At 40.3% G+C, this 14,700-nt stretch overlaps 1 protein-coding gene across 1 annotated transcript in view; it reads right to left on the bottom strand.

Annotated features, from left to right (window-relative positions):
* The window catches only part of LOC119737421 (protein dimmed-like), a 31,457-nt gene extending 18,694 nt beyond the window's left edge, over window positions 1-12,763 (bottom strand). The window contains exon 1 of the mRNA XM_038211761.1: window positions 12,388-12,763. The gene's annotated coding sequence lies outside the window, so the exon portion shown is untranslated. The remainder of the gene's footprint in view (window positions 1-12,387) is intronic.
* Window positions 12,764-14,700: the final 1,937 nt, after the last annotated feature.

Genomic DNA, 14,700 nt, shown 5'->3' with positions numbered 1-14,700 from the left:
GAGTTAATCACTACGAACCATTTTTGAACCATCGGAGTCCAACAATTTTCATTAAATCTCGTAGATTCTCGTTAAATCTCGTAGAATCTCCAGGTTAAAACTACTGTTCTTACATTCACGATGCAAACCACTACTTTGACACATCTGTCCTTTTTGGAGATGAATTAGGTACCTGTCCGCCCCCATGCCTTCAAATGACCACACAATATATCATTAATAACCTCGATGATTACCATTCGGGTCAGATCTTGCCTTGAATACTGTCATTTAGCACCTACTCTAAATCCCAGTACGTGCCTGAATGAAAGACGGAGTCTGCCTCAGTAGGTCAGAAAGGCACCAAGGCAAAAGGGCGGCCATTATACAAGGGCTGCCGGCACGCCATGGCTAAGGACACGTTCGCTGCTAAAATGAGCGAAGACAAACGTCTTGATGTTTGCGATGAGGAATTGGATTTGGTAGATGAGGATGGCGAGCTGGAGAGATGCGGCTCGATGATGCGAGAGAAGGAAACATCCCAGGAGAATACTTGGGGTAGTTTGACCTCCTATCGAGTCGCATTGGGGGTAACTTGAACTATCACAGGTCAGCTCTAATGTCTGTACATAGCTAAGCTGATCGATGTACTTTATGATAGAGATCAAGACGTGCTTAAACAAGTCTACGGACTGAGTGAAATACTGAACCAAAAAGTCTACATCTGATTTAAGACGTTTATTTAATCGCATGTAATTGTTAAGATGACTTATCTGATCTAATGAACAAGGGAAAAGCTGGTTGTATTTCTGGAAGCTTTGAAGTTTCTCACGATGTACTATGATTTTTTTGTCAAGAATTTTCCTTCGCTTTGATTTCCTATTCCCTTACATAGAAAGATTTCGAAACCACTTTGTATACAATATAAAGGTTGCATACAAACGTAGTATACTTTTCCTCTTTTCTCCTAAAACCCAAATATAACTAGAACTAATATATCAGTTTTATTTCAAGACTATTGTGCACATTTTGTTCTATATTTATTCATTCTATATGTATTCTAGTTTTTTTCATGAATAAATGATTGTCCATTTTTAAAGATGTTAATATTTCTGTTATTATAGAACTGTTTATATTAACCGCAAAAACAGTATTGGGTCATTTCAACAAACCCGCCGAAAGTAAAATAATTTGCATATAAAAATTCTACAGATTATGATGACAAGTCAACTATATACCCACAACTTTGTAGTCCTGGTCTATTTTCTGGGTTATTTCACAAGGAAAAAAGATCAGGGTCTGCTTATTTCATGGATTATTACTGTTGTTTCCGTATGTGTGCATATTTATATTAGCTGAACCAAACCTATATGGGAAAAGTAATTTAATTACCATTACCAGTAGAAGTGTTAATACTACCAGTATAATGCAAACCACAATTTCCGACTGTAAATTAATTTGTTCTAATCTTTTTCCTCGTGTGTAGCATCGACGACGCCAGAACAAGATCTTGTCTGTTGCTGTGAACATAGACTTGCTCAAAGTCTCATCTTTAGTTTACACGTTATTGAAGTTTGAACGTCTTGGTACCAAACACTAACTATAGTCCGTCCGCGGACTCGTCATTTTTCCATTATCAATATGTATGACTGATTGATTGCTTCGAGGTCGCCGTCGGTATTTTTCCTCAAGTCCCATTTCTGTCTGGAATTTACATTTTCTGCTAATTAAGAAAACGATTTGATTGCATCACCTGATCATAGTCAGAAACTATGACCATTAGTAATTGTGCCTAAATACGATTTTCGTAGTCATATCTACGATCGATTGATATAGATACAATAGCAAAACCACAAATACATGTACATGTACAAAGAAAATCGGGGTTTCCCTTTTATTCTTCGCGCATTAATAACTGCAGTCAATATTTCCCCATTTAATAGATACATTTAAATTTCGAGTAATTCAAACATTTTGTCCATCGGTATCCTGAAACAACGGTAACTGTATTATTGTTTCAGGAAACGAGCATGACACAATGGAATACAGAATACAGTTTTCAAACCACAGGCCTAATAATTACTTGAGTTTACATCATTACTTAGGTTTCATGTGAGCTGACATGACTACTGTCGTACTATGGCCTAATATACCAGCAACCACAAAAGAGTTCAGGATCTAAATTACGACTCGGTATTTATTAACAAAAATATTACGGGTGTTTGCATGGATGGTTCTATTATTAACGCCGATCGGGCTTTCCATTGTTTCATTTTGTTGTAATTAATGATGTGGGTATCAATGTCTTGGACCCTATGTGGGCGAGACCTGTCGTAGAGTCGTCTCAGTTCTTCCAAGACAATGCGTCCAAGTTGAGGTGCATGTACCGGAACAGGGTACGCATTCAACCGGAAGACTGACTACGCGCGCGTCAACATCTTTTAATGACAGCTCCACATGTGCTCTTGAATTTTCTAGGCTACTTTTCCCGTCTTCAAGGAGACAGAGAGAGGGATAAAATAGAAGGAGAGGACGCAGTCGAGGATCAGTCATCGAGGCGAATCAGTGATAATGAAATAGCTTTCACCAGGCGTAGTTTAATGGACGGAGATCAGGTTGCTTGAGCAGGTGAAAGCGGAGAGGTCTCCCGGTCGAGTCAGCATCTGTTCTCCCCTCGCTGCAGCACAGCTTCCCCGGTACGTCTAATGACACCGCAGTCTCCGTAGTATCTATCGCCGGTGTCGTGTTGTTTTTTAGACGGGTGCTTCAATGTTTCCGGCTTAATGAAGTGGATGCGATGAACCACCACCAGGGATTAAATCGGCATCAGTGTGATATTGTTTGTCAGCATGGGTTGTCATCAACAGATTCGTACAGTGATGGTGTCATGGTGAATGTTGACCTGAATGAAATCTGGTGACTGTCACCCTCACACTTACTCGCGATCTCTCAGAGACATGCGCGATGCATGGAAGAAATCCCTTTGAACAAGAAATCGGTTCTTTGAAATGAATGAAGTTTTGGGTTCTAATTTTTTTTAACAAGGACAACTTTTGATATTTATAAAATTCTGACCAATGGTATTGGTTGACTTCCACAAACTCCAATCCATTTTCCGAGTTTGTGATTTGTCTAAACGTTGGAGATTTCTGTAAATTTCGTTTGCCAACAAATACTGAGCAACTCATTGTACATTGAAATTCACAATTATTTATTATTATTTCTGTCGCTTGAAAATCCAAAGCAAATGTTCGCTTCTTCGATTTTTCGCACTCAAAAAGTGATAAGACTAATTTAACACACAGACCTGGTAATTCTTCTGACAGGGATCCGTTTGGAAACCAATGTTATAAAGTGTCCATGTGTTTATGTATAAGAGCAATTCTGTAAATTCTCACTTTATGAGCTGCTGTTGGGAAAGTGAATGTGATACATCACTAATATGTGTCATCAAAATGAGTAGAAAACAATTACGTACTAACTAAGATACACCACCCCCTTAGCGACATTGTACATGTACATCATGTGGTCGGATATACGTTGGATTTTACGGAGTTGCCCGTGGGACGTATTCACGAGTCGGCCATTTTTGTTGAGTTCCCTGGATGTATTTCATTAATTGTTAACTGTTCAATGGGATAGCGCCAGACTTTTTATGCACAATGCAGCCTTATTTTACTGTAATTTTTTTTTTAAATATGGCTTAACATAAGGGAATGTTTAATTACAAATGTTACATTATTTATTGAAGCAGACTGGAATTAATTATTCATTAAGTTGCTTTAATTTCTCTTCGCAAGTTCCAAAAATTAAGATTTTACCTAACTTTCAATTCAATATGGCCGACTCGTAAATAAGGCCCATAAGCGAAATGCATACTATGTTGCAGCAGAATTTAAATGCATCAGTATGCATAAGTAGCCTACAGGGAAAGGTTTGTTTATCATTGCATGCCGTCATTTATGTTAAAAACATGCGTCCTGGCATACCGATGATATCTATATGCAAATGACTGATCGACACTTAGGGAAACATGAACTATTGACACGACAAATTGTTCTACCACGCACGAACTTAATAGCTCCAAACACGTATACCTTGGCCGTGCAGGTACGAAGTGACATAATCGATGAAAATGACCATGGTCGCCAATCATGTACAAACACAGCTGACGCTCCCTGGGAAATAAATGTGTTATTGACGTTCACTTTAATGATCTGTTGTTAGCCTAAACGAATAGTCGAATGTTTGGGGTATTAGACTTCTTTCAGTCTGCCAATAATTTAAGCAATATACATATATTATGATACTTATGAAATATAGATAACGGCTGTTACTAGTATAACTCCAGAATGACAAAACCTCGCTCTGTTCTTTTTCCTTCATGGTTAAAAATCCAATGTTATTATTCTAATGATAGACGTATAGGCCCTACGAAATATGTCACTCTGGTTTATCGATTATGCATTTTGGAGAACAGGCATGGTAACGGGAGACTTTGCTCGATCTTATTTCTCGAATGACCATGTTTCCATCTTACAATGGCGTTGAGGGCGTTGATTATGAAAAATGTGGCAATATTTAACCGTCGATCGTACGAATTCGTATGATATGAATATGCATTTCGAAAGCCGACTGTATAATGATCCCTTCTCAAAAATATGTCAGTAGAGGGCGCGCTGGTCAGTTGTAAGATTCACCAAGCATTATTAATCAATGTCCGAATTCCGACTCGATCTGATCTGATGGGTCGAATTTAATCCGGTCCAATAAGATTTGATCCGATCCAGAGAGAATACATCCGATCAAATTATGTTCATCAGAAGCACTATCGCATAAAATCTAAAATTAACGATTGAAATCTTCTCACGCTCACAAAGGGTGTTCCTAACTAACATGCTGCTAAGTACCGCGTCTGTGCCCCGTGCGGGATATCCTATCAGCATTTTCCACAGTATTCTACGGATGCAATTGAAGATGAATCGCCAGAGTTTGCACGTAGATGAACCTACGTGCAAAACCGCACACATCACTCCCAAAAGCAGGCAAAGAAACCCCTCCTGGTATGCCGTGATTCTTACCGCTGATAATAGTACATGTAAACCAGCGACCAATTATGCCCTCACTGCGTGCTATGGAGATTATCACCCTCCCCCTCGCAAAACGTCAGCTGTGACGGCTTGTATACTAAATGCATCAACCAATCAGAGAACGACTGTATCAGTTTATGGTGCCGCCCACATTGACCATAACAGTGAGAAGGCGCTTCTACCAATGATAGTTCAACTAAGACCTTTGGAGGATAGACCAAGGGAAATACAACATGCACCCTGCAACATGGATGTGAGACGATCCTGCTTGTACTGCGCACCCTTAGGTAATAGACCTGAGACCTAATGACGTAATGGCTTTGTTTACATATGCGCTTTCCTATGGGAGCGAAGTCGGGACGCCAGACAAAGTAGGGAATGTCTATTATGATGTAAGCGCACATGTAAACAAAGCGTGACGTCATTAATTCTCAGGCCTATTATTCTCGTCCCTTCGTCAAACGGCTCGTCCAAAGCTTCCAAATGTTAACAACATCAGTGACTTCCTATAACTTACGCCTTATTATACATGCCACACGAGCAGAAATTATTAAATAATTTTTCAAGGCCTTTTCTTTGCACGCTACGCTACGTGCAGTTACGCCAAGTACAGAAGCAGACTTGGCGTTCACGTGATGTTCGCTGGCTTGTCTACCACGTGGTTTGTGTTCTATATTTCTCAGTCCTCTCAATAGTCTTTGAAGCTCCTGACTAGCTTAAATTAAATTTAACAGCACCGATCGATATATCTCTAAAAGATGGGTCTAGAACCTAGGAGACCACGAATTAAAGACGATAAAGTTGAACTTTCTTCGTTAACTGATAAAAAAATGATTGATATCAACTCTTCAACGTGTTCTCATAGTGGCTGCTGCAAGAGCATTCACTCTCCTAAAGATTTAATGTCTAGAAAGTACTTTGACTATTGTAATACTTTCGGTAGAAACGGCACGAAACCTGTGAGCCTTTTGGCCAAACCAATTGTTTCAAGTAGGTACTGTGAACGACCTGGAATTTATATCATTTTGGCAGTTATATCTAAGAATTAGTCAACAACACAAATGAACCTAATCCCAAACAATACGGATATATGCCGCGTCGACCTTTCCTTACTGCCAGCCGATATCGTATCTGCATCTTCATTGCCCGTGCGACACCCGAAATAGATTGCCGTCCCCGAAGCGCGTACGTGAAATAACCGGAAGCTCCGTTTTAGGACCTCGCACATCCCATCACCTCACCCTCTCCAAAATCTCCATGTCCCCCTACCTATCTCTGTAGGCCATTCATGTCGACCTAAAAGAACTATTAGAAGCACCACTTATTAAAGGGAATATACATCATTTGCTTTTGCTGTAATTTTCAGAAATGGATGGAATTTGGGGGTTGGAAATATATAGCAAATATAGTTACACTGACTTTTTGAGGTTTTGGGTTCGAATATGCTATAAAAACCAAGAAAAACAATCATTTTCCTGTAGTCTGGTTCCCTGACTCCATATAAGAAGAAACAGAGCAGTTTACATACATTGGGGAATTGCAAGGTCAGGGAACCAGTCTAGCTGGCTCGTACCCGTTCAACTTAGGTTTGTAATCGATTGCAAACAAGTGCGATGGTCAATTAGGGCCAGTATTTGAAAAAAAAGCCAGTGTTTTCCAACGCTGATCGGCCGATCAGCGTTGGAAATTGATACAAAAATACCACTTTTCTTGAAAATGACAGTATACCAGGTGCCATGATTTTACAGGATGCTTTACACTATCATTCACTAACAGTCCAGCAAGGTATTTCAAAATTATTTGGTAGTTTTATTTTTTGATGTTTGCAAATGTTGTATTTTCCCTTTAAATAGAAAGCTGCCGTAATTCGGCCGCGTTTTATTAAAGCTCTAATTTCACGCCGAGATATCGCGCTGCTATTTACTGCGCTATTCAGGACCCACAAACTAATGACTGTTCACTCTACGTGGAGGGGGGGGGGGGGCTGCCCATCTTGAGGGAGAAGGCAACCGGAAGCTGTTATTTCCGAGTTCGCCAAACGCAAACTGCGCCGACGCTGTTTAGGAGTACGCTCGAAGGGACATGGATAGAACGCGGGGGAAAAGTGGGAGAGATTTCGTTAAAAGGAGCTATTTGTGGCCGTCTGGATTCACAGATCTACCCAGAGGATTACCCCGAAGGGAACGACCATTGACGAAAATCTCTTACGATATTAGACTCAGTGACGTCAGTGCTTGAGCGATTCATTGGCGATGAAGAGGATTTCCCGAACTAAAGAGCTTCGGCATATCGATTTTTTGGAGGGACTGGTTACGATCAGCTATAAAATCTCTACGGGAAAACACAAGGCCAGGGCGCGGGAGGGGGTGTTCTGCATTAATTTTTGAGTCGGCCTACATGTTCAGGAATTGTAAGTATTAAAATGAGACAAGACGTATAAAAAATCAATACCAGAGATCACTTTCAGAGATGAAGGTGTCGGCATAATGTGCATGGATCAACGGTTGATACAGTAAAATGGGTGTGCATACAGTGAAAACCTTCTTGTCAGGATCATTTATGTCAACATCATGTCAGCATGATTAATTCTGGTGACACATGATTCGTCGCGCAAAGACAAGGAGTCCCAAAAAGTCCTTTGCACACCCAAAAGGCCATTCAATTGACCGTTTGCGCAGAGCGCCCTCAAGATGGACAGATTTTAACATTACCAGTGAACTTCCAAGTAAACTACAAAGCGTCCACTTATCATAGAAATAAAGATCTGTTCCCAGTGGTGGCGCTCCTATAAGGGATCTATTTTCGGGATTTGCTTTTGTCATTTTTGTCACCAACCCTCGCCTTAATTTTTAACATCGCAAATAAATTTACACACACTCCAAAACTGTAGAGGGCGCTATTGACAGAAAGCAGAGCTTTCTGAATATGCTGCCAAACCACGGCCGAAAATTTATGGACAAAAAATGGATGCTATGCACGAGTTCATTTTAATGGGTATATATGTTGTGCATTATTTTTCTTGCAGTGTCATCTTCCTAAACATCGAGAACGCCCTCTCAATGGGATCAATAAAGCAAGTTGAAAATGGCTTGCTTCGCTCGTACCCCCCCGCCCCGGCAAAGAGGACGCTGGGATACGCTGATGAGCTTCACAGAATCTTGTAAAGGAAGTGACCTATGACCTATGCATAAAGCATCTGGCTGCAGCTGTTTAAGACCGCAGTTTGGCAGTGCGCGCAAATGCTATCCGAAAACTTTCCATAGAAATGCTCACATTCCATACCGGATGTGATTTCTGTTTTATTGCGGACCATGTGGACAACATTTTGAGCGTTGCATAATACAATCCGACCGTTCGTGATTCGAAACGGAGCCTGAGCAAGTGACGGGAATTAATATGTAAATTTACAACACAGATAAGTTTTACAGAATTTCCTACATTATTACGCTTTTCAACGAAAAAAAATAACCTCTAAACTGGAATAAAAGAGTAATGAATCAGTCTTAACGGCCGTTTCAAACCTTGCAGAGTCAAGACCGTGATGATGCGCAGGTCACAGGTCACGCAAAATCTATCCAATCAGAGCGCGAATTCATCGAGTATCGAGTATCCCAGCGTCCTGTTTGCAGGGCGGGGGGGGGGGGGGGGGGGGACGAGCGAAAATGGCTTGCGTGCTTCGCTCGCCCACACCAAGACCTCGACCGTGAGCAATCGGACGATCTAAAAGCGCCCTCATTCGACAAATGTGTGTGCAACGACTGTAAGGTCAACGCTTACAGGTACACAGATCCAGTCGGTGTTGTGCAACTAATGGAGTAAAATGGGTAAATATTTTGCCAGAACAGGACTTAAATCACATTAAAGAGAAAGAGAGGAAAAAACAGGGGGAGTCTATACTGAACTCTAGTAACGAGTCTGTAATATTTAACTGCGTGATGGATGTGCTGTAGAGCGGATCGAGATTTCATCAATCGGCGTTCGCTAAGGCAATATAGGCCCATTAAACGATCTCACTATTGTCAACTATGAAATAACGCGTACAGTCCACATGAAAGTTATTGTGATAATAACACTCTATAGAGTGTATCTTCAAAGCGCCGACATTTCAGCAAAAAACGAGAAAGATCCTCAGCTAAAAAGAGTGTGTTGAATAGTACGGTTTCAGGCCAATTGTGTACACCATCCCAAACCCAAATAGGGCATACTCACCCTTCCAATCCCTTTGGAAAAAAAATAACCCTAGCTGCAAAGATAATTTGCAAAATCATCTCAAATGACTATGATGCGCACGAATAATATAATGCGCAATGCGCATGCGTCAGTTGTTAACGAAATATGCTTCTCTGAATTAAATTCCTTTTATAAACAAAAATCCTCCAGGGCCATCGAATCAGAGGGGGAAATGAAACTTATTTCATCGATAAGTATAGGACTTGAGCAAACACAGTGCAAGAAAATTTACTCACGTGATGCGTTTCACGCATGCGTATAAAATGACTTTACTAGCCTGCAGAAGAAAAATGTGCTTCCTGCCGCATCAGGGAAGCAGCAACGACATCCGGTCTTGGAACATGACTAGAGGGATGCAGACCTGTAATAGGCCCAAAACTGCATACGCTGGCCAAATCACGATTTGCATCATGCCCTCAAATTCTTCGGTATTAGAGCATATTAAGGGCTAAAAAAAAAAAAAAAAAAAAAAAAAGGAAGGGTGCAGAGCACCTAGTAGTTGCCGCGCGTGCAGAGGACTGCGAACTGGTATTTCTGTATTTCTGTGCAATTTGGATGAAATTAGGCCCTAAAATGGCTCTTTTTTTGCATTGAAGCGTATGCGTCCATTTTCAAAATGGTAATGGGCTTCAGGACTGCTTTTAGGGGTGATCATCTTTGGATGGAATTTTCTTCCAAAAGTCATTTGTTAACCTCTAAAAAAAATGAACGGAAATGAAAGATGATGAAAATAAGCTTTAAGTGTTTAGATGTGTATTTCAAACACCTTGAAGGGTCGTTGTGTATTACTGGGATCTATGGCAGTCTATTTACTGGTCTGCAACCCTAGGTGGTTGGTAGATCAGAGGCCACACCATGGGCCACACCGATATTAATAGCGCCCTCTTCAGACCAGTGGGTGAGAGTGAATCACACAGACCAGCGACATTTGAAAATCAGACTCCTGTGCAGTGGCGTATGGGGGGAATATTGTTGACAAATATTATTGTTCAGGAATTATTTCAATATGGTTAGAGAGTTCTTGACATCAATCGCCAAAAAAGACAACCCGCTCAAAACCGATATAATGCGCCGTGAAAATGGACATAATAATGCATAATAATGGTCAGTCTGGAAGAGGGTCTCCATTTGGCAGATGGGCGAGACAATCTACCATTTTTTTTCAAATTTACTATGTTTTTTTCTGTCTAAACCATTTTTGCAGAATACTGCCAGAAATCCGCCAAAAAATCCATCCTGTCCAATTTTCTGTCAAACTCGTTTTTTAACAAAAAAAATCTGCCAAAGTTAGCCGACAATCGGCTGAAACAGTTACCGTGGTGCCCTCATTCTACATATTTGCGTATACGACTGGAAGGTCATCGCACTTTAGGTAGGCCTACACAGATCCAGTCGGTGTTGTGCAAAATATCGTAATTTAAATATTTTGCCAGAACGGGACTTAAATCACATTAAAGAGAATGAGAGGAAAAACAAGGAGGCCGGGGGGGGGGTCTAAACTGTTGCGTGATGGAGTGTGCTATAGAGCGGATCGAGATTTCAATATTGGCCCACTATAAAACGATCTCTATTGTCAACTATGAAATAACGCGTACAGTCAACGTGAAAGTTATTGTGATAATAGTACTCTAGTAGGAGTGTATCTTCAAAGCGCCGACATTGAAGGGAGCGCCTTTTTTTTCTGCGAAAAGCGAGAAAGGTCCTCAGCTAAAAAGAGTGTGTTGAATGCGTACAGTTTTTTCGATCAGGCCAATTGTGTACACCATCCCAAACACCAAATGCTCACCCTTCCAATCCCTTTGGAAAAACAAATATCCATAGCGAAATTTTGCATAAAAAGCACAAAAATCTCAAACGTTGATTATTGAGAATCCTTCGGTGTTATAAGTGGACTGTCTCACGTACGTTAAAGATTTCTCCCATCTCCAGTATAGGGTATAAATGAAAAGAGGACTACTAATCGGATTTTTAGGCCATTTAATATCGATTTTTAGGTTTTTATCTCTCAAGATTGAAAACAAATCGGTTGGGAGGGGAATTGGTATTTTATATTTTATAAATTCCTGCGGCAAAGCTGTTGTACAGTTCATTCACGGAAAATGTCCGTGGGACATTAATCCCAAACCATGGCTTGAAAACCTTCACTCCACATGTAGTCTGGGCGATTACGAAAGGCATAATGCAGGGTTCAAAGAAACAACGCAACAATTGGCCTACCCTTGCCATACATGTATGTCAACTTAACTTTGAACTTTAAAACTTTACGACCATGAGTTATGATGAGTACTATCACGAGCTCACTGTATGGTGCCTACAGCGTTGTCGTATCGATCAATACCACATCATCGCCTCGCTGAATGTCGTGCACAATTTTTGCCTGCGAATCAGTGCGACTGTGCCTGTGATTTTTCGTGAGAAACTTGTCTGGAAAATATACTTTTTTTGAGAAAAAAGACACACTTTCAGAAAAAAAAATATAAAATGTAAAATAAATCGGGGCGGGAGTGAAAATCGAGGCGGGAGGTGATGAAAACCTGAAAATATATATTGAATGGCCTTTTCAACTTCGGCGGATGATAGTTTTCAACATCAAGCAATAATGTACACGGGTGAATAACAACAGGGGGGTTGTTTAGTAATTTCTTGCGATTTTAAGGTATTTTGGGCAAATGTAGTCACCCACGGTAATAACCTTCCCGATGTCTCAACACTGACATAACTAGTAGCATAAAGTAGCATAATGTGGTGAAAGTATAACAATTGGACAATATCGTCGTGTCGGTGCAATAATTAGGTAGTATTTGTTTAAACTCGGATTTCACTCATCTCGAATAATTCCCATGTGAAACTTTTGTGGCGCCATGTAAATTTGTCTTTGATATGAAACATGTAGAATATAGATATCTGAGTTTATACGACCTTGTTTCAGTGATACGACGACATTGTCCACTCAACGAACCTTAGACAACCTTGAACTGCACGTAGCCCGAGGGGTGTAAATCAGCTAGGACCTACATCAACCACTCTTCAGCGTTTGGGTGATCGTACTTAAAAGTCCAAGGTGGAACAAAATAACAGAAATGTTACTTACGTGGTTCACAGGGGTCCTGCGAGGTGATGGCTCGGCATCCCTAGAAAAACCCTGTCCCGTGTGCGAGGCGAACGCGATTTAAACGGTGTAGTGGCAGTGCGGGCTGGGGGCCTAATAATAACGCTGGGGGAGACAACACACCCCCATAGCCAGCTGAAGATTGACGCTCATCTCGTCAAGGCCGGTAACCGATTTAGGCATTTATCGATATCAATCAGGCATAACAGCAGACAATAAAAAGATGAAGGAGTCCCCAACAAAATCGGTTTTGGGCAGAAAATCCTCTCGTTACTCTGCAGAGTTAATCAGCCTCCTTCAATCATACGGTGGTCTGATTTTATGCCTGTACGGATCTGAAGGCCTGCATGTCTACGCATACGACTTGAAACTGCTGACTATGTATTGTGACGTGTGCCTGAGCTGTGTGCTCGCATTTAAAGGTTAAAAAAAATACTGTTCATGCATACTAGGTGTTCTTTAGGGTGACACAGTTCCCGCATGGGACACAAACGCTGTATTATTCGGTAAACCTTTTCAATGTAGACCTACATTGTGTCTGTTAAAACGATTACAATGCCAAGGTTTGTATGGCTCCCTATTGCACTTGCATGGAAGATTCTTTATCTAATTTGTATTCTTGTGAAGCGACCCTTTGTACGACAGTAACTTTTCTGTTGCATATTTTGTTGTGATTTTCACCACGAAGTCCACATGCACAATAATTTAAAACTTGTTCTGTATTAAACATGTCAATTTAAAATGATGGCGGTATAGTCAAGGCTTAAAGGGTCCAAGGGATACATTTTTCTTAGGAACTCATTTTGTGCAATTTTCTACTCCTCTTAAAATGTATGAAAACTATTTGACATCCCTTTTTGGTTAATTTTATTGAAAACTTTAAATTTTCCATTTTGTTCTGGACAACTGAGGGCGCTGTTGTTGTGATGTCATTTCAGGAAGACACTGTTCAGTTTAGGGGGTTTCGGTTCAAATTATGAACCCAAATTTTCCTCATTGAAAACATTTGTGAGAAAGGGTTGCTCATTGGCTTACTATCATGTACTTTATACACGACTCGAATCACCTAAGAAAAGAAAATTGATGACGGCAAAATATCCAAAATTCTAGCGACTTTTTGTGCTGAATGACAGCATAGTTTTGCTCATGGATTTGCAAATTACATTAGCATAACAACCAAAAATGCACCAAAATACCCTTCAAAATGGCAAAACAAAAATTGAAAATAAGGTTTAATGGGACAGAAAAAGTTGCATTTGTAAGGTTTAAAGTAAAAAAATAAATTACATTGCATGGGCCATTTAACAGTGACCAACATTTGTTGGCGCCCGTAAGTTTTGTTCAAGTGACTGATGGCGGATCGCTTTGCCCCCTATCCTTCTCACCAATCTTAATACATTTGTAACTTTTATCACTTAAAACATATTAAACTTTGATGGGGAAAGCTGAGGTGGGGAGAAATCATTTTATGAAAGGGTCAAATTGCACCTTCAGTTTCTTTCCACCAATGCAATATTTCAAAAAATTCTGTATTCTTAATTCTTAGTATAGATCGATTGCATTCAACAGCCATCTTCGAGGTGTGTAATATCAACGAATGTACCGTAACAGGTCTACTCATGCGTGTTCATGTTGAACAAATCACAAAATCAAAATCGTGATCGATTTTGGATTAAAAACTATGGCGTAGTCCTCTTACTGCAGCTGTGAGGGAACTCAATTTTTTTCGACTTGAGATCCTCACTTTGATGATCAAAGCCATGGTATATTCACTATCAATCATCTAAAGCGTCTGCATATCTTGATTTCTGTACACTGATGGGCCTGGTAATCTTAGTCAACCAGTGGGTGTGGATTTGTGTTTGCTCGGAATTCCATGGTAGCGGTGCAGAAGTTCCCAAGAATTTGATTCATCTTCTTGTGCTTATCAAGGACCGGCTGACGGTAAATACGGTCCAAGACTAGTACAATGGCGGATTTCTATCGGCGTTCTAGATCCACCCGGGCTTATAACAATAATGGAGTCTTATATAGTGCACGTATCTATACCAACAATTAGGTACTCAAGGCGCTGGAAACTATGTCTTTTATTAAAGAAAGGTAAATAAAGAGGTCACTGTCACAATTCAAACCAAAATAAGTCGGTGCGATTTTGATTTTTACAGAGTCCTTCCATATAATAAGACGACAGAAATAAATAAACGACTCGTAAATAAACAGAAAGTTTATGTAAGACGAAGTCAATGTGGCATGCTAATGAGTTTTAGGTAACAGATTTGGACAACTACAAAAGTC

This window comes from Patiria miniata, unplaced genomic scaffold (assembly GCF_015706575.1).
Source record: "Patiria miniata isolate m_02_andy unplaced genomic scaffold, ASM1570657v1 HiC_scaffold_3, whole genome shotgun sequence".
NCBI lineage: Eukaryota > Metazoa > Echinodermata > Asteroidea > Valvatida > Asterinidae > Patiria > Patiria miniata.
The sequence above is the reverse complement of the archived record's forward strand: the minus strand, read 5'-3'. Positions and strand labels throughout refer to the sequence as shown.